Source organism: Schistocerca cancellata, chromosome 7 (genome assembly GCF_023864275.1).
Source record: "Schistocerca cancellata isolate TAMUIC-IGC-003103 chromosome 7, iqSchCanc2.1, whole genome shotgun sequence".
NCBI lineage: Eukaryota > Metazoa > Arthropoda > Insecta > Orthoptera > Acrididae > Schistocerca > Schistocerca cancellata.
The window spans coordinates 274334166-274353215 of record NC_064632.1 but is presented as its reverse complement, the minus strand read 5'-3'; positions in this window follow the sequence as shown (position 1 = coordinate 274353215).

Genomic DNA, 19050 nt, shown 5'->3' with positions numbered 1-19050 from the left:
GTGATAATACATACAAAAATACCATTTGCATATCACAGTCAATTATATGCAAATCACAACTCAAGAATAAAATTATGAACAAATAAAAATACAGGCTGGTCAGTGATAAGAACCTAAAGATAAGACGTATAGGGCACAATTTACACATACCATGGTGCTACAGCTAACTCCATACTAAACGTACAATAATATACATGCAGCAAACAAAATGTTTGTATAAAACAGGAACACCCTACATATGTTGAACATAGCAACATTAACCAAGTTATCTCATGCACATGTAAATGATATCACAAGACAAAAATGGATTTCCAGTTGATAAAGCAGTAATACAAGTTAAGACATCGACGAACATTAGAAACGCAATTTAATGGCTATGTAGCACACTTGAAAGTGAGGGCGCGGTCGCGTTCTCGCTTCCCGAGCATGGGGTCACGGCTTCGATTCCCGGCGGGGTCAGTGATTTTCACCTGCCTCGAGATGACTTGGTGTTTGTGTTGTCCTCATTATTTCATCATCATTCATGTACGTGGGAAGATTGGACCGAGAAAAGGTTGGGAATTTGTACGGGCGCTGGTGACCGCGCAGTTGAGCGCTCCACAATCCAAACATCAACATCATCTAAGTGAAGGGTTAACATCACTTGAGTGGTAATACAATAAAAATGGCGAGGAATAGACAGTGAAATATCCAGTTGTATATGCAGCAACAGACGAACCGTTTATTACTTTATTCTTGTTGTCTTAAAATGATGGTACGGAAGAAACCTATATAAAATAATTCTTAATGCATATCATGGTAAAGTGAATTACAGTCCAGAAGAAGACATCATCGCCGCGCGGGATTAGCCGCGCGGTCTGGGGCGCTGCAGTCATGGACTGTGCGGCTGGTCACGGCGGAGGTTCGAGTCCTCCCTCGGGCATGGGTGTGTGTGTTTGCCCTTAGGATAATTTAGGTTAAGTAGTGTGTAAGCATAGCGACTGATGACCTTAGCAGTTAAGTGCCATAAGATTTCACACACATTGGAACATCTCTGATTTTGAACATTTTTTGAAGACATCGTCATCATCATCATCTAAGTGAAGGGTCAACATCACTTGAGTGCTAATACAATAAAAAGTGGCGAGGAATAAACAGTGAAATATCCAGTTGTATATACAGCAACAGGCGAACCGTACATTACTTTATTCTCTCTCTCTCTCTCTCTCTCTCTCTCTCTATTCGTTTAGTCGGTTTCGATTCTTCATGATCCATGAACCAAATCACGCCACTTTTTCCTGTCTTGCAATTTCTCCCGTATACCTTCCATGTTGGAACACATTGCTTCTGTGATGCCATCGATCCATCTCATCCTCTGACGTCCTCTTCTTCTAGTTCCTTCAATCTTCCCAAGCATTAATGTTTTTTCCAGAAAGGCATGCCTTCGCATTGTGTGTCCAAAGTAGGTCAGCTTTTGTTTTAACATTAGACCTTCCAGGAAGAAATCTGGTTTCATTTGCTCCAATATTGATCTGTTGGTTCTCTTTGCAGTCCATGGAACTCTAAGAAGTATCCTCCAGCGCCACAATTCGAAGGAGTCAATTCTTCGACGTTCAGCCTTTCTAATTGTCCTTGTCTCACATCCATACATCACAACTGGAAAGACCATATCCCTCACAATACGGATCTTTGTTGCTAGTGTTATAGCTCTGGACCTTACAACCTTGTCAATGGTTTACATCGCCTGTCTACCGAGCAACAGGCGTCTCCGGATTTCATGGCTGCAGTCACAATCAGCAGCGATCTGGGAACCGAGATAACTGAATGTGGTCACTACCTCCATGGTTTCTCCTGCTATATCCCACGAATTGTTAGGTGCAGTTGCCATAATTTTCGTTTTCTTCACATTCAGCCTAAAACAGGCCTTTTCACTTTCGTCTTTCACCTTCAGCAAGAGTGTTCTCAATTCTTCACTTTGTGCCAAAAGGAGCGTATCATCCGCGTACCTGAGGTTGTTTACATTTACTCCAGCTATTTTAATTCCTGTTTCTCCTTCATCTAGCCTCGCATTCCTCATAACATGTTCTGCATACAGATTGAATATGTACGGTAACGGTATGCAGCCTTGCCGGACCCCTTTCTGAATCTTTATCCATTTCGTTGTTCCATACATAGTTCTCACCGTGGCTTCTTGGTCAAGCTATAAACTTTATTCACGTTGTCTTAAAATGATGGTATGAAAGAAACCTGTACAAAATAATTCTTAATGCATATCATGGTAAAGTGAATTACAGTCCAGACGAAGACTGTCCGGAAACTGCGCAATGTATTGATTTTTTTTTTCTTAACAATTCTACGCACAACGTACACTGCAACACCCTTGCAAGTTTTTCAGCCTCTTTCCGACCACCCTGTGAGTGAGTTAGGCTGTTACACAAGGTGATTTTCACGACGTCGCTCGCGGTAGCAGCTGCCGCATCTTCGGCCCGTGAGGAAGCGTGAACCCGGCGGCAGAGCTCCAGCTCGGCACTTGCGCCCTCCGGCTGGAACGCGGGCGCCAGCGGACCGTGGCCGGGACGGCCGCTTTCTGATCGGGACCGGAGGGCCGATCGATGCCCGCAGTGGTCCCGGCGCTCCGAGTAATTGTGTTGACACTAGACTGGCCAGTGTAATTGCTAGACCGTGGCAGCAGCATCTGATCAATAGCACTTAGTGTTTGCCCTCGGCGCTCGCGGACCGCTGCATAGGCGCATCTCATTACCGTCACACAATCTGCGCGCAACACCGCCTCATCCGGCTGCACGCTCGGGCCCGCGGCATAGCTGAGAAGTACGTCTCCGTGTCCTCCCACGTGTCTCGTAAATCATACCTGCCAGTTCGTGACATTCGTGACATAGCGTTTACTTTCCTTAAGCCGTCGTTAAAAGATTATTTATTTGCATACTAGCTGAGAGACCCGACAATGGCGGGATATTTATTTATTCTAGTCGTCTGTGGGTCTATCGTTCTCACCACTCTACTTCTCTCTTACCACCTCCTCTTTCGTCCTTCCCTGTCGATGACCCCGTTATGAACCCCACGACAGTGGGAGGTTGGTGTCTTTTTTTTCTTTTCTTTACCAAATTTGGCTTAGGAGGAAATGTTGAAAATAGACGCATGTGACACAGGAGGGTATGCTGAAAAGTAATGCCTCAGAATGTTTTATGTGAAAAATCTTGTACATGACTGCACGTTCAGAGACCGTGAATAGTTATAACTGAAAGAAAACAGCCCTCGGCCACTATTTTTAACGAAACCGGATTTCGACACTGCTAGGAGTGTCTTCCTCAGAATTTAAATCAAAGAATGGTCTATAACATGGTCACAGAATAATGATACAGAGTATAAGTACAGAATCATCGTGAAAGATTGGCAAACCTACGTTTCTAGCATTTGTAGACTTAGAGAAAGCTTTTGACAATGTTAACTGGAATACTCTCTTTCAAATTCTAAAGGTGGCAGAGGTAAAATACAGGGAGCGAAAGGCTATTTACAGTTTGTACAGAAACCAGATGGCAGTTATAAGAGTCGAGGGGCATGAAAGGGAAGCAGTGGTTGGGAAAGGAGTAAGACAGGGTTGTAGCCTCTCTGCGATGTTATTCAATCTGTATATTGAGCAAGCAGTAATGGAAACAAAAGAAAAATTCGGAGTAGGTATTAAAATTCATGGAGAAGAAGTAAAAACTTTGAGGTTCGCCGATGACATTGTAATTCTGTCAGAGACAGCAAAGGACTTGGAAGAGCAGTTGAACGGAATGGACAGTGTCTTGAAAGGAGGATATAAGATGAACATCAACAAAAGCAAAACGAGGATAATTGAATGTAGTCGAATTAAGTCAGGTGATGCTGAGGGAATTAGATTAGGAAGTGAGACACTTAAAGTAGTAAAGGAGTTTTGCTATTTGGGGAGCAAAATAACTGATGATGGTCGAAGTAGAGAGGATATAAACCGTAGACTGGAAATGGCAAGGAAAGCGTTTCTGAAGAAGAGAAATTTGTTAACGTCGAGAATAGATTGAAGCGTCAGGAAGTCGCCATAAATAAATTGGACAAGAAGAGAATAGAAGTTTTCGAAATGTGGTGCTACAGAAGAATGCTGAAGATTAGATGGGTAGAGCACATAACTAATAAGGAGGTATTGAATAGAACTGGGGAGAAGAGGAGTTTGTGGCACAACTTGACTAGAAGAAGGGATCGGTTGGTAGGACATATTCTGAGGCATCAAGGGATCACCAATTTAGTACTGTAGGGCAGCATGGAGGGTAAAAATCGTAGAGGGAGACCAAGAGATGAATACACTAAGCAGATTCAGAAGGATGTAGACTGCAGTAGGTACTGGGAAATGAAGACGCTTGTACAGGATAGAGTAGCTTGGAGAGCTGCATCAAACCAGTCTCAAGACTGAAGACCACAACAACAACAACAACAATTCCTGTGTTATACTGATTACAATGCAAAGTTTCTTAGGACAAGCAAGCGACTTCCGAAATGGTTCAGATGGCTCTAAGGACTATTGGACTTTACATCTGAGGTCTTCACTCCCCTAGACTTATAAGTACTTAAACCTAACTAACCTAAGAACATCAGACACATGCATGCCTGAGGCAGGATTCGAACCTACGACCGTAGCAGCAGCGCGGTTCCAGACTGAAGCGCCTAGAACCGCTCGGCCACAACGGCCGGCTAAGCGAAATTCAAATACAACGTTTGACCTGTACGAGAATATACATAATGAATGTACGATTACGGGTCGTAAACGCGGGGTTGACAGTATATGGAAGTTTGGGTGTGGCCGTGAGTCTTGCATGGATAGCCAAATGGTAAGACAACCGCTCGCGATAAGCGGGAAATTCTGGTTCGAGTCCCGGTCCGGCACAAATTTTCATTGTCGTCATTCCATTCTGCAGCTGATGGTTATCCTTATTCGCAATTGTTAATTCATTTAATGTATGGAGGATGATCGACGACACTGAACTCAAGACGCTGGATTGTTGCAGATTTCGCTGCGCTCGCGTGTGGTCTGGCATTTTCGTGCTGAAAGAGAGGGAGCTTCATACATCGACGAACTCTTTGAATCCGAAAATCGATTGTAGCACGCTGTTACTCACCCACCGACATTGTTACAATACCCACCATCCTGTTACACGCTACAATTCGGCGTCCTGTAGCCGAAGATGTAGACACGAAAGATAAAGATGTAGAATGTAGAACGTTTCTTTAACTTACACTACTGGCCATTAAAATTGCTACACCAAGAAGAAATGCAGATGATAATATACTATACTTGAACTGACATGTGATTACATTTTCACGCAGTCTGGTTGCATAAATCCTGAGAAATCAGTACCCAGAACAACGACCTCTGGCCGTAATAACGGCCTTGATGCCCCTGAGCATTGCGTCAAACAGAGCTTGGATGGCGTGCACAGGTACAGCTGCCCATGCAGCTTCAACACGATACCACATTTCATCAAGAGTATATTGACTGGCGTATTGTGACGAGCCAGTTGCTCGGCCACCATTGACCAGACGTTTTCAATTGATGAGAGATCTGGAGAATGAGCTGGCCAGGGCAGCAGTCGAACATTTTCTGTATCCAGAAAGGCCCGTAAAGGACCTACATCATGCGGTCGTCCATTATCCTGCTGAAATGTAGGGTTTCGCAGGTATCGAATGAAGGGTAGAGCCACGGGTAGTAACACATCTGAAATGTAACGTCCACTGTTCAAAGTGCCGTCAGTGCGAACAAGAGGTAACCGAAACGTGTAACCAATGGCACCCCATACCTTCACGCCGGGTGATACGCCAGTATGGTGATGACGAATACACACTTCCAATGTGCGTTCGCCGCGATGTCGCAAACACGGATGCGACTATCATTATGCTGTAAACAGAATCTGGATTCATCCGAAAAAATGACGTTTTACCATTCGTGCACCCAGGTTCGTTGTTGAGTACACCCTCTAGGGCGCTTCTGTCTGTAATGCAGCGTCAAGGATAACCGCAGCCATGATCTCCGAGCTGATGGTCCATGCTGCTGCAAACGTCGTCGAACTGTTCGTGCAGATGGTTGTTGTCTTTCAAACGTCCCCATCTGTTGACTCAGGGATCGAGACGTGCCTGCAAGATCCGTTATAGCCATGCGGATAAGATACCTGCTAGTGATACGAGGCCGTTGGGATACAGCACGGCATTCCGTATTACCCTCCTGAACCCACCGATTCAATATTCTGCTAGCAGTCGTTGGATCTCGACCAACGCAAGCAGCAATGTCGCGATACCATAAACCGCAATCGCGATAGGCTACAATCCGATCTTTATCAAAGTCGGAAAAGTGATGGTACGCATTTCTCCACCTTACACGAGGAATCACAACAACGTTTCACCAGGCAACGCCGGTCAACTGCTGTTTGTGTATGAGAGATCGGTTGGAAACTTTCCTCATGTCAGCACGTTGTAGGTGTCGCCACCGGCGCCAACCTTGTGTGAATGCTCTGAAAAGGTAATCATTTGCATATCAGAGCATCTTCTTCCTGTCTGTAGCACGTCATCTTTGTGGTGTAGCAATTTTAATGTCCAGTAGTGGAAAAAAATTTAAGAATTTTCACACAAAAATTCGAAAACAATACGTTTTAGCATAAACTCGTATATTGTACACATATGCATGAGACTCAGTGCTCTTTTACACTAAACAGCTGCGTTCATTTCCCAGTTACAGTTTTGCTAAAATTACTGCTACATAGCGACAGTGAAATCTGTCTGTAGTCTTTTGTATACATGGGCCCGTAGCTCCGGTGAATTCTTTGTGAGAGGTCGTTTTCCTATGTTTTTTTTTTAAATAATCACTTTATTTCACTATTTTATTATTAGCTAGTTTCGCCACCTTATTAATTTTGAAGCTACCTGGTTGTCAAAACAACATAAAGAGTTACAACAGCTTGAAGTACAGACGAGGAATAATATCAAGACGAGACATAAACAAAACTTAACACACCTCTGTTATTTACATCACACAACATCCTTGTAATCATGTAGCATCTGGTACTCCAGACATCTGTGTGGAGGGAGCCACATCTTATAGTATCCCTAAAAACAGTTTCTTACGACCATTGTGATTACGGACTGAGCTACCCAAAAAGGAACTTCTTGAGTGCGAGGTTTTAAGTTCGACCTTTAGTAAGGCTCATTTGAAAGTGTTGTGCTAACAATTACAATGTTCAAAACAAACTGTTAACTTGCACCATTAACACCGAATGAAAAATGGGACACCACAGCGATTACAAAAGTTCGCACCATCAAGATCGATGGTGAACTCGTTGGTAGTTCAAACCATTCAGGACGATCACTTAGGTATCCGCTCTTAAGAACACGTATACAGTCATGTTGGTGCAACGAGGCGATGAGAACTCCTGAAATGTGATGGCGCGCAACCCAATGCGAAACATTCTGTCGTGAGGCCTATCCGCTAAGACGTAGCTGCTGATAGAGCGATAATATATTTTATAGGTACGGAAAAAACAAATAGTCAGCGGCTGAATTTGTCCAGCGGTTCCAAGCGGTGTGAATTGCAGTGTCACACACTTTTCGGGAGGGATGGTCTTCTCTGAAAGAGCTATGGCCAAAAGCATTGCTCATACCATAATTCCAGTTCCTTTACGCCCATTTTCGCAGTCTTGCTTGCTGTGACTTAACTATTCCCTACTGCCCTTGAAAGATCACGCACCCGACAAAGAATCTTAGGAGTCAGAGCACTTCCACTTTCTCGCAGCTTTCCAGCTAATTTACCAACCAGATTAACAGTTGGCATAATTGTATGCTAATGCGTTAAGACATTGGTATTAGTTGATCTTGATACAACTCAGTAGGCACCTTTAATTTCCGCGGTTCCTATCATATGCATTTCCTCTTCAAATCCCGATGGGTCGGAGTCGAAAGCAAATTTCCTACTGACCGATGGAATAACTTTGTTTACCTCATCTACGCATGTTCGTGCCGATTCCGTAGTTTTGTGTGCATCGCCAGTTGACACTACGTTTGAAATTTCGCTATCTCACGTCTTCTAATCCTGTAGTAATATTTGAAATTGCTGCCATCCAGTGCTTTCCTTGAAGTCACTATAACCTATGTCGTGAGCAGTTTTATGTGCATAAAGCAGTAGGTCACTGTCAAGTACATCCTGTAAATTGTATCGAGCGTCCCTGAAATGCGTAAACAACAGTTTTATAACAAGTGCGCCTTGTCCTCCCTAGGAAATCCATAGCTTTTCTAATGCACTACACATCGATACTGCTGCGGACTTATTCGAAATCTGTTCAAAATTGTTATTTTACTTCGCTGCGGATGTATAGTACCCGCTCCTTTCACTGTTTCACTGGAGACTGGATTTCGGGCTTCCTGTCCAAGAAGGATGATGATGGAGGAACCCCAGTCACTAAATAAACTCTGTCAAACACTAGGACAGAAGAGCGCGATCCTTCTGACTAGTATACTTTAATAATGTCTTCCCCTCTCTGTTTTCAACAGACAAGAAACTTGAACTCTCCCAGAAGGACGGAATTCAGATAACCTCCCTACGTGAGTGCAGACGGAAGAAGTGCTCTCAATCACTGAATGCTGCGTACTCAGTGACGATTCCCTACCTGTAGGCGAAGTCCAGAATCGTGTAAGTTCACAACAGTACAGTGCCTAACCGTTCTAACTATATAATCTCCTGAGAGCAAAGACATCAAGTCCGTATGTACAACAAAAGCTGATACTGAGCGACCGTCAAACACGGGAGCTCAAAAAGGAAGACCTCTTTCTCTCCACCGCTGGGATTCCAGCAAAGCTCGGCTCACCTCCCTCGTAACTGCAGAAGGCGAAACATACCTCTAAACCACGGAATAATCTCCTTCTCTTCAGATTCTTCCTAACGGCGACCATCCATATTTTAGGTTTTGTCGTCCAGCACGGGAAGTTTGCGAGGGAATACCTATCCCTGTTAATTAGGAATTCATACAATGGCACGCTTCTCAGAAATCCTCGGAAATAACCCAGCCTGCGTGACTTCCGAAGTAACGCTTGCGTGTTCCTCTCTGCCACGTTCAAGATCTTCAGAGTTTCCGGTTATCCTTCCGGCCTAACTAAAAACCGGCCAGCCGCCACTGTATTGTGCTTCAGCGCTCAGGTGCCTAGGGCTACTTCCTGTGTTACGCAGGACCAACAAACATGTGCGGGCTTTTCCACCGAGGGCCTGAGTTACGCCTGCCGTTTCATTTCCACTGGCGTTCCAACCTCTAATAGTACAGGCAATCATTCATTACGCCGTTTTGATAATAAAGACACTCCATCACCTTTCACGCTATAAGCCTTAACAGCTATTTAAAAAGTGTACGTGACGATGTCAGTCTTCTTGAAATATTCATACATACGATGTACAGCCCTTTCAAATGATTTTCAAATGATACCTAATTCCGGTTGTAAACCACGGTAAAGTATGTAGATGAGTGCTTGTAAGGTGCGAAATTATAGCCACCTTACAACATGCCGAACGCCATTACAGTTGCTGCTACTGCTAATGCCTGGGAAGGCGCAAAGACAGCAGCCCGCTTTGGACGTCTGTTAATCTGGTTGCCTGCTTGCCGGCGCGAACTAATTCTACAGGGCAATATGGACCGGCAGATTTGTCTACATGTTCTGACGCGCCTGCCCACTTCTTGTGCCTTGTGCAACTTAGTCACGACATTTATTACGAATCAAAACTTAGGGGTATGATCTATGTATTGATATGTGTCAATTTTATGTATGTCTGGTAGATTTCGGGCAGTCGTTTTCTGAAACTTCGGAAGTACCCAGCGGTTATAATTAAACCAAAGGTGTTCCGTGAGCTGCAGTGCGGCTTGTTTACATCGGTGTTACGTGAGCTGCAGTGCGGCTTGTTTACATGGCAGGATACTTGAATATCGTAACTACGGTGATTAACGAGAGCGCTCGCGGAATAGTTCCACTTTATGATACCAAGTGAAAATCCGACGCTGTAATCAGACGAAATGTGACATAGCCTTCTTGTCTTAACGTAGTATCCTGTTTGAGGCTTGGCGACGCATGTTGATTTCTTTTGTGAAATGACTCTTGGCGTAAGGCCTTCCTTACCAGACGCAATGATTTATGGGAGGAAAAACAGTTCACTGCTGGTAAAGTTGTTTTATCAGACGGAAGCGCTACTTTGCGGGAATATCGCCGACAGAAACAGCTGTGAGGAGGCCCCATGTCAATAAATAAGTGGCATCTCTAGAAAATTATAATGTCCACCAAATGAAGCCCAAAGATAGCTTACAACGCCGTGACGTTTCCCTTCGTCTTTTTGTAGGCATGAGAATGGATGACACATGGCCGCAAGATATTCTTTGGACGGACGAGGCTCAATTTACTCTGCATGGTACCGTGAATGCACGTAACTGCCGCATATGGGTAACTTCGTCACATGGTATGCAGGAACATCCACTGCACTCAGCTTATGTGACTGTGTGGTGTGGTTTCAAGCTCTTTCGTTCTAGGTCCGTTTCTCTTCGAGAATATGACACCACTGACGTAGTGATGCGAACATCGATTCATCTCATTCTTGGGAAACAATCGACTCATTCGGTTGTAGATACACATAATCTGTTGAATTATTCATTCATTCTTTTGAGTGAAACAAGTCTATGGGAGCAATGGAATGAAACCAATCGATTCAGTCAGCTGGACTACACATTCATTGTTTCGAGTTGTAATGGTACTTGAATTACGTAACCATTACGGCACCTCACCTCAACCTGTCGATACCAGCACTATTCTACTGTGTTTCTGTAAAATAGTTAACATATTTCTGTGACAATATTTAGATTTGATTTAATTAATGTAGAGGTACTTCGATACATCGATACGTATATATTGCAATGATATTATTCTTATGTGTATTTTTTCTTTTGTCACTATGATCTTTGACGTACTTGTAAGTCTGAGTTTTGGGCGCGTAAGCGGTTATTAGAGAGTCAAGCTTTGGTCGTCATGATAAAAAGACGCAAATTGTAGTCAGTTTATGAAATGTGAACTTGTGAAGATATTTTCAAGTTTGTTTTATATTGTGAAGTGATGTTTTGGAACGAGTTACGTGATATTGCAACAAAAGTAATAAAAAATAAGTGTAACTTAAATTCGGAGTGCTGATTACTTTTTTACATCACCATTTTCCTAACTTGCAAAAGTTTAATCTTCAAGAATGGTTTATGAAACACATCTATAAAACTTTTGAATATCGCAGAATAACACCTAGGCCTCTTTGCATCCGAGCTTTGAATCGTCACTACCTAGATTTTCAACGATTGAGCCATCGGTTCACAACGAGACGAGCGTGGGAAACACGAAAAGATGAGTGCCTAGTTTATCCATTATTTCAAATGGTTCAAATGCCTCTGAGCACTATGGGATTTAACATCTATGGTCATCATTCCCCTAGAACTTAGAACTACTTAAACCTAACTAACCTAAGGACATCACACAACACCCAGTCATCACGAGGCAGAGAAAATCCCTGACCCCGCCGGGAATCGAGCCCGGGAACCCGGGCGCGGGAAGTGAGAACGCTACCGCACGATATCCATTATTTCAAGAAATGGCTTTATTAACTGTGCTCTAATGGCATCTGCCACATAATATAACTTTGTTGTTCTCCGAAAATGCAATATTTAGCAGCGTGAGCAACACTACAATCATAATTAATTTTTGACCTTTGTTGTGGTAGGGTTGTTAGAGAGAGAAATCAGTCTGTGGGAGCAACCGAATGAAAACAATCATTCAGTTGGTAGGCCTATTCATTCATTCTTTTGAATGGAACTAGTATATGGGAGAAATCGAAAGAAAAGAGTCGTGTCGGTCGGTTGTTGTTGTACCTGTCGGTTATATTATTATTCTTTTTCTTTTTTTCGAGTGAAAGCAGTGTGTGGGAGCAATCGAATGAAAAGATTCGACACGGTTGTAGCTTTGCATATTGACTGAATTATTTATTCTTTCTTTTCAAGTGAAAACAATCATTAGTTTTCCTGTCGGTTGAGACATGTACTCGTTCTTTTAACTGAAACCACTCTTTAGTGTTTCAGCTGACCGAGCTATCCATTCATTCTTTTGAGTGAAACCAGCCTGCAATACCTTAATTAGCTGAACTAAAGCAGTGCTAAATTATACTGACAGAGAGTGGTCCGGAATGAAGACGTACCTCAGGGGTATTTGAAATATAAAATAAGCATTATACATGTTCATTTAATTATGAACTGAATGGATTAATTTTTCTTTTCATCATCACTGATTCAAATACTGTTCTGGATTAAACTGTGCCATTAACGCATAACTAATTAACTTGGCGTATCACTGGGATAGGCCTGCCATCACTTAAATTTCCCATCCCAAACAAAAACTTCGAAAACCCCGGACATGTGGGTCATATCGGATTATTTTCCAGGACACAAACACTCTGTAGATGATAACTTGGCCGATGGCCACGAAGTTGCGCGCAGAACAGGGACATGAGAGGGAGAATTTTCTTCGCTTACGTTTCAGTGCCGACAATGCCAGCGAGACCGCGCCTCCCACCGATCAGAGGAAATAGATTACACAGGAGAGTGCAAGGATTTGTGAAAGTGGACTGCAGAGACGTTCATATTCAGACGTATTACTAATATGCAGCAAGGAAAATGAACGTAAATGAAATCAGTTTTATACAGCTCAATGGGTAGAAGGAGAAAGAAATTCCACACATTTAGCTGTGTGGTGGGCGGGGCGGCGTCGCTGTGTATGAGATCGCCCGTTGTCAGCGGCTTCTCGTTTTCTCAATAAAGAAGTATGGAACACACAAGAATTTCGAAAATTGTCTTTATAAATGCGGTCACATGTACACTCAAGAGCAAAAGAAACTGGCACACCTGCCTAATATCGTGTAGGGTCCTTTCGAGCACGCAGAGGTGCCGCAACACGACGTGGCGTGGGCTTGACTAATGTCTGAAGTAGTGCTGGAGGGAACTGACATCATAAATCCTGCAGGGTTGTCCATCAACTCGTAAAAGTACGAGGGGTTATGGAGAACTTTTCTGAACAGTACTTCGCAAGGTATACCAGGTATGCTCAACAATGTTTATGTCTGGAGAGTTTGGTGGCAGTCGGAAGTGTTTAAACTCAGAAGAGCGTTCCTAGAGCTACTATGTAGCAATTCTAGAGATTTGGGGTGTCGCATTGTCCTGCTGGAATTGCCCAAGTCCGTCGGAATGCACAATGGACATGAATGCATGCAGGTGATCAGATAGCATGCTTACGTACGTGTCACCTATCAAAGTCGTATCTAGACGTATCAGGGGTCCCATATCACTCCAGCTGCATACGTCCTACACCATTACAGAGCCTCCCAGCTTGAACAGTCCTCTGCTGACATGCAGGGTCCATTGATGCATGAGATTGTCTCCACACCCGTACACGTCCGTCCGCTCGATACAATTTGATATGAGACTCGTCCGACCACGCAACATGTTTCCAGTCATCAACAGTCCAATGCCAGTGTTGACGGGTCCAGGCGAGGCGTAAAGCTTTGTGTTGTGCACTCATCAAGTGTATACGAGTGGGTCTATGGCACCGAAAGCCCATGTCGATGATGTTCCTTTGAATGGTTTTTCGCTGACTTTTGTTGCTGGCCCATAACTGAAATTTGCAGCAATTTGCGGAAGGGTTGCACTTCTGTTACACTGAACGATTGCCGGCCGCAGTGGCCGAGCGAATCTAGGCGCTACAGTCTGGAGCCGCGCGAACACTACGGTCGTCGATTCGAATCCTGCCTCGGGCATGGATGTGTGTGTGATGTCGTTAGGTTAGTTAGGTTTAAGTAGTTCTAAGTTCTAGGGGACTGATGACTTCAGAAGTTGTCCCATAGTGCTCAGAGCCATTTGAACCATTGAACGATTCTCTTTAGTTTATTGTTGGTCCCGTTCTTGCAGAATCTTTTTCCGACCGAAGCGATGCCTGAGATTTGATGATGTACCAGATTCCTGATATTCACGTTACACTCGTTAAATGGTCGTATGGGAAAACCCCCACTTCATGGCTACCTCGGAGTTGCCGTGTTCCATTGCTCGTGTGCCGACTGTAACACCGTGTTAAAACTCACTTAAATCTTAATGACCAGCCATTGTAGCAGCAGTAACTGAATGGCGATAGGTAGAAAAGCGCGGTTTTTGGCATAATGTTCATTTATACCTAAAGTTCTGGTAGCCGCTTAACATAGCTCTGTGTGTTAAAGTGAGCATATATTCTAGAGACAGATTCGGGACACATTAAAATTTTTTGATATTACAAATAAGGAGTGAATTGAACGTAATAAATGCAATCTATCACTTTAATTTGTTACAAAAAGTACATTAATTTATGTTTCAGTAGTACATTCTAAGATGGAGTGTGAGCAGACGTAAAGTATTTGTCAATGCTGTAAATTTTCTTCAGCATGCCTGTACCCTTCAACAGCGTTATGAAAACATTCGACTAAAGTTTCACCGTAGTTCACTCTAGTCATTGACACTGCTTTCGTAGTTTCTACAACAAACTGTGTTTTGTCACCGCTCCATACATTACTCATTTTGGAAAAACCCTTTCAGTGACAGCATACCGATACATGAGGAATGAACATACAACTCGCGATAAATCGTTTTATAACAGTTAAATCCGGAACAAATAGGTGGCCCAAATTACTTTTAAAAAGGGGGGTTTTGAGGGAGGGGTGTGGGACGGATGGTCATCTCATATGAGTGCGCTGTCTATAGCAAACAGGTTATCTAAACGATATTCCTGTTCCATGTCCTGCTAAGGTTGTCATTAATGTGTGCTGTTGCTGCTCTGATGCGAGCTCACAGTGTGTGAAAGTCCCACCCGAAGAAAAAAGTATAATGGGGTTCCACAGATCCTAGGTTCCGGTTTGGTCTGCACCAACCGTTTAGCACATTGTGCAACCTGCCGGAGGGCGGCCAGTGAACTTTATACCGTAAACCGGAAATTTCAACCTATTCCGATTTCTAAAACATGTGTGATCAAAGTTGTAAATACAATTTGGGAACACACTGTATGCACATAGGAGAGCGGCTAAGCGTGATTGCCACTTTGTTTTCAGATACCAAAATGAAGAAACTATCAATAGTTAGGTCTTCCTTTAACGACTTTGAACTAAGGTTTATTGCAGTCTATTTCAAATCAATCGAATTTCCACAGGAACGAAAAAGATCCAGGTTTACCCCGGACAGTTGTATAAAAATCCCTCCAGCACTACTCTGTACGCCCTCCAAACTAGGACCTATCCGGGAAAATCCAGACGTATTGCAACCCTAGTTGGGGCTGCAACGATGAGCGCAATAGTTCTGTGGGTATGTGAAGAAAAGCACCTTGCGTCGTTTCAGCGACAGTTTGCATTACGTTTTATAGGCAGTGTGTGATGATGTCCACACATGAAAAATCATTTGAATATTCAGCCATGTATTTGTGTGGAAGGCAAAAATTTTGAACAGAAAATTACGTCAGCAATTACACACGTACTGCCCACGTTTTCAGTCTTACAGGTAATGTCGTAGCTATTAAAAACTCAAAAGCACAAATTTTCAGGACTATCTGTATGGACTTAGGAATCTCTACGGGGCTCGGAGAGATTATTTAATATTTAATGATCCGTTTTAAAGCCGTGTTATACTAAAAAGTTTTTCTATTGAAATAGTCATTTTATGAATTTTGGTCTTGTGTGTGAGAAATTTTTTAGGTTGATTTCAAACATTTTTATGAGCTTACAGCAGGACATGTGGTAAACTTCAGGTTTCTTTCAGTTTTTCTTCAAATGAGCCAACCCATATGTTGCTTTCTCATAGGCATATTTCGCGACAAAACTGCGAATGTAAAAACCATTGATAATCGACCTGACAGGGAAGCTTAACAGCAATCGTTCTTCAGCGCTAAACATTTGCAACTGGAATAAGAAAACAGGGAAATAGCTGTTGTACACCAAGTACCTACTCTCCGTCAGACACGAGAAGAGAAAATGGGTTAATATTCCATTGTCATCTAGTTGAGCTAAGTTGTCTATAGCTTATCGGGAAGTTAGATTAAAATAAATCGTAAAATTAGTACCGAAAAAACAGGCAAGAAACCGACGTAGTATAAACGTGCTAAAAAGTGGCTGTTCGTTTCTATATGTACAAATTTACAGTGAAACACCAGACATTAAACTTTTAAACCATCCGAAATTGATGTTTAATGCCATAAGTATGGAAATTCGTATTTCAGTGAGTAAATGCATACATTTTGAGTGTGCTTTATTTTTAGAAATATGTTTTTTATACACATCTCCCTGAAATAATAAACTTTATTTTTCTCCATGAAAGTTGTCAACCGTAGTCATTTTTCATGCATAACTGAAATGCTGAAAAGTACGTACATAAAATCACTCAAACCAGGCGGGCGAGTGAAACATTCATATAATGGCCACAAGTGACGGACATTTCTTTCAGTCGGATGTCTCACAGTGAATGAAACCACTCAAATACGGTGCGTAAGTGAAAACATTCATATTGCTGACATGGCCGCTGAAATTAGTTTCATTCGGTTGTTTCATTCGATTGAAAAAAAGAAGACCGAACGTAAAAACAATCAACTGACCAATCGATTGTTGAAACCCGTCGATTGTCATGGCGTGTCTGTTACGTGTACAATTATATCTGCACGTTATAAGGACCTCCTTGTGTGACACGTGATTCCAGCTTTGCAGGAACGCATCTATGTACACACGATTATTTTCACGCAAGAGGAACCGACAGCACATGTTGCTTACCAGATGAAAGATTTGCCTTGAGAAAACTTCGGTTACGACCACATCACCTTTAGGCGATTTCAAGTTGTATAGATAGCCTTCGGTATCGCCTGACCTAAATTCATGTGTGTGGGGTCCTGCCTACTTGTCTTTTATAGGGTGCCTAAAGGATGTTGCGTTCTCGGGTAGCTATTCAACAGTCCAAGCAAATGACATTAATAGTTTTTATTACAATATAGGAGATTGAGAATACTTAACTTTGTATTACAAAAACGTGTCGCAAGCGATGAGCGACATGTAACTAAGTCAGTGTCCTTCACTATATACACTATGAGATCAAAAGTATCCGGACGCCCCCAAAAACATACGTTTTTCATATTAGGGGCATTGTGCTGCCACCTACCAACAGCTACTCCATATCTGCGACCTCAGTAGTCATTAGACTTCGTGAGAGAGCAGAATGGAGCGCTCCGTGGAACTCGCGGACTACGAACGTGGTCAGGTGATTGGGTATCACTTGTGTCATACGTCTGTACGCGAGATTTCCACACTCCTAAACATCCTTAGGTCCACTGTTTCCTATGTGATAGTGAAATGGAGAGGTGAAGGGTCACGTACAGCACAAAATCGTACGGGCCGACCACGTCTGTTGACTGACAGAGACGGCCAACAATTGAAGAGGGTCGTAATGTGTAATAGGCAGGCCGGCCGGTGTGGCCGTGCGGTTCTAGGCGCTTCAGTCTGGAACCGCGTGACCGCTACGGTCGCAGGTTCGAATCCTGCCTCGGGCATGGATGTGTGCGAAGTCCTTAGGTTAGTTAGGTTTAATTAGTTCTAAGTTCTAGGCGACTGATGACCTCAGAAGTTAAGTCGCATAGTGCTCAGAGCCATTTGAACCATTTTGTAATAGTCAGACATGTATCCAGACCATCACGCAGGAATTCTAAACTGCATCAGGACCAACTTACGTACTATGACAGTTAGGCGATAGGTGAGAAAACTTGGACTTCATGGTCGAGCGGCAGCTCATAAGCCACACATCACGCCGGTAAACGCCAAACGACACCTCGCTTGGTGTAAGGAGCGAAAACATTTGACGATTGAACAGAGGAAAAACGTTGTGTGGAGGACGAATCACGGTACAAAATGCGGCGGTCCGATGGCAAGGTGTGGGTATGGCGAATGTCCGTTAAACGTCATCTGCGCCGCGCTGGATTAGCCGAGCGGTCAGGGGCGCTGGAGTCATGGACTGTGCGGCTAGCCCCGGCGGTTGTGTTATGGTGTGGTCGTGTTTTTCATGAATGGGGCTTGCACCCCTTGTTGTTTTGCGTGGCACTATCACAGCACAGGCTGTTTTAAGCACCTTCTGGCTTCCCACTGTTGAAGAGTAGTTGGGGGATGGCGATTGTATCTAACAACACGATCGAGCACCTGTTCATAATGGAGGACTTGTGGCGGAGTGGTTACACGACAATAGCTTCCCTGTAATGGGATGGCCTGCACAGAGTCGTGACCTGAACCCTATAGAACATCTTTGGGATGTTTTGATGTTTTGAAACGCCGACTTCGTGCCAGGCCTCACCGACCGACATCAATACCCCTCCTCAGTGCAGCACTCCATGAAGAATGTGCTGCCCTTCCCCAAGAAACCTTCCAGCATCTGATTGAACGTGTGCCTGTGAGAGCTGTCATCAAGGCTAAGGGCGGGCCAACACCATATAGCCGGCCGGAGTGGCCGAGCGGTTCTAAGCGCTACAGTCTGGAACTGCGCGACCGCTACGGTCGCAGGTTCGAATGCTGCCTCGGGCATGGATGTGTGTGATGTCCTTAGTTTAGTTAGGTTTAAGTAGTTCTAAGTTCTAGGTGACTGATGACCTCAGAAGTTAAGTCCCATAGTGCTCAGAGCCATTTGTACCATTTTGAACCAATACCATATAGAATTCCAGCATTACCGATGGAGGGCGCCACGAACTTGTGAGTCATTTCCAGCCAGGCACCTGGATACTTTTAGTCAGATAGTGTACAATGTCCATGTAAGTAATGGATACAGATCACTAATAACTGCAATCGTAGTGCTCTCTTCTAGTTCTGGGTCTACTAACTGTGCTGGTCTGCTAATGACGGTCTAGTACTGTGCGGCCGAAGCTGCAGGAGTGGCGATTGTATTCTCTTCTTGTAGAGGCCGCTCCTGTCGT